Source organism: Staurois parvus, unplaced genomic scaffold, assembly GCF_062004578.1.
Source record: "Staurois parvus isolate SC_StPar_1 unplaced genomic scaffold, SC_StPar_1.0 ptg001446l, whole genome shotgun sequence".
In the NCBI taxonomy this organism is placed as follows: Eukaryota; Metazoa; Chordata; class Amphibia; order Anura; family Ranidae; genus Staurois; species Staurois parvus.
Window position 1 is genome coordinate 204,323 of NW_028319242.1, and position 2,890 is coordinate 207,212.

Genomic DNA, 2,890 nt, shown 5'->3' on the forward strand with positions numbered 1-2,890 from the left:
GGTCAGTAGCCAGACCTGAACCCTGTAGCTCTCCCCATTGTGTCTTTTCCCCTATGCTAGCATTGTGTCCACAGTAGCACTTGTGTAGGCAGGGCAGAGTAGGACCGGCCATAGAGGCAGAGCGGAGTAGGACTGGCCATAGAGGCAGAGCAGAGTAGGACCGGCCATAGAGGGATTACTTTGACGCAGTTGGCCAGCTTAAGCATGTATTGCAATATGTGTGAACCAAATATCCCTATTTGTTGCATAGTTTGCTTGAAAGGGTATATACCAGTGTGCAGAGGGTCCTTCAGAATTTCTAATGTGGTTACACCCCTTTAGCACCTGATGGATAAATTCATGCACTAGCTGTATGGATTTGAGCACAGGGATCTCTTGTTTGTTATGAAGAAATGGCAGATCCACTTGCGAGAGAAAAATGTAGTCAATTCTGGAGTACTTGTTGTGTGGAGGAGAAAAGAACATATAATCTTTAACGTTCGGGTGTAGGATTCGCTAAGAATCGTGAAGTTGTAAATCCTGAAGTTGTGTGCAGATCTGTCTTAGGGATTTGTATGGTAAAAATGAACTGCCCGAGGAGGAATCCAGTAAAGGGCATAAAGGGACATTAAGGTCTCCCCTCAAGATCAGCACACCCGACTGAAAGGAAGAAAGAGAGGTGGTGATTGAGCGGAAGAAGGGAACCTGCTTAGTATTGGGCGCATATAGATTTGCCAGTGTAATGGGTCTGTTGGCAAAAGTGCCTTTTAGAAACAGGAACCTACCTTCTGAGTCAGGGAGCGACTCCGTGACAGTTAAAGGGAGATGTTTCACAATCAAGATGGCGACACCTTTTGATTTGGCGTGAGGGTTAGGGGCATGATAGACTGTCGGATAACGTGAGTTAAAGAGCTTGGGAATGACATCCTGTCGAAAATGCGTTTCCTGAAGGAAAACGATATCCGCTCTTTGTTTATATAAGTAGGAGAGCAGAATGGAGCGTTTTTCAGGTGTGTTCAAACCCTTCACTTTAAGAGATAGAACTTTTAAGGATAAGTGTCCTGACAACGATTTGGGAGAAGACATGTCCAAAGAGGTATATGAAAGCAACCTAAGGAGAAGGAACACGGGGTACTAAGAGGATGGGAATAGGATTGAGGGGGGGGGGGAAATTAAAGAAATAAATGAAAGAAAAATAAAATAAAAGAGAAAATAAGGAAGGGGAGAGGAGGAGAGTAGATAAAGGAAAGAAAAAAAAAAAAACAGAACTACCAGCGGGAGGAGTAGACCAGCTAATCCACCTAGATATATGAGAAAAGGGGAGAAGAGAAAGGAAGAGAAGAGGGGGGGGGGTAAGGGGTAACAGAAAAGAAAAAGGAGGGAGTAAAAACAGCCGGCAAGAGTCAGTAAAAGCTCTCCGAGCTTACTGTGTGGGGAACGCAGTGGGTCGAAATCCAAAATAAAAAAAGCCCGCCGTACGGAAGACCTTAAAAAGTGCAGGGAATGGAGAGGTAGGGCGATGATAGGGCATGCACAGAGAGGGACTACATCCAGCCGGCGAGGGAGATGTATCAACCCTCACCTGGTAGGGCGTATGGCTCAGGATTCAGTGAGAGATTGGGGTCAAGAATAGAACGGTAGCCTGCGCTGGGAGGGAAGTGAGGGAAGTGAGACAGGCAGCAAACCATAGCAATGTTTGTGAGATACACATATGAATAGAGTACGACGTAGGAATTCTAAAGCGGAAATACGGTGTCACGAGTATACCGTGGTGGAACTACTAGGAATGTCGTCCTCAGAGGTATGGCTTCATAGAACGGTCAGACCGCCCTCTCCTCAGGGAGAGAACAGGCAGTGTCTCACGACACATGAGGTCATAAATTATTGTCAGAGGAACAGTAAGGCATGACATGTGCAAAAAAAAAAACATACAGCTCAAATATCGCATATCAAAAAAAACAACACAATATACTAAATTGAAAACAACTAAATGACATAACGACCCCCCCCCCCCGGCCTGGACTCTCAAGGTACCCCCGGAATCGAGCAGCACCTCATATCAGATAGGAGGAAATGCGTGGGGAGGGAAGAAGAAGGCACAGACAGAGTACCTACAGTGGAACCTCATCAGTGGCACTCCATTAGTATGCAGAGGGCGGAAAAGGATACAGAGCGGGATGGGAGAGACCGATCTCTGCTAGGAGTCTCCATCTGGAGAGCTTATTGAGGTGATGCTCGTTCACAGGTGCACAATAACAGTGTGATGGAGAAAAAAAAATAAATAAAAAATTTATAAGCAATGGTCCCAAGTCCCCTCCCCCCCCCCCCACCCCTCCCAATCCAAACTCAGCAACCCGCTCATCTGAGTACGTGAAAAAGGATAACTGATGCTGAGGACTTCTCATCATCCTCTCCGAACTCGGTCTTCTGGAAACGGTGCAAGGCGAGTTGAATACGATGTGTGCGGGGGGACATAAAGTCCTTCAGTGGCGAACCCGAGATCCTCGGAGGTCCCCAGGGTAGGCTCGGAATCAGATGTGCAGGAGACGTAGGAGGATCAGAGCCCTCCGGAGTCCACCCGGTGTCTCTAGAAGGCAATAGACCTGTCAGAGGTGTCATGGAGGAAGTTGGGCAATACATTGGTTGTAGACCCGAAAGTCCCATTGCGGAGCGACAGTGGTGGTGCAAAAAATGAGTGGGTAGAAGGGAGGAGCTTATTGGAATGTTCTGTGCCAAACAATCTGTAAGGGTCAGGAATCGGAGGGATGAGATCTCAGTGGCCCCAGATGCATAGGGCCGCCTGTGTGCAAGAGTACCATTGAGTCCAGTCCAGATCAGGTGGAGGGAAGATCCCAGGGTGATAGATCAGAAAGCTCCATAGGTAAGGCGAAATGGAACAAAGGATTGTGCA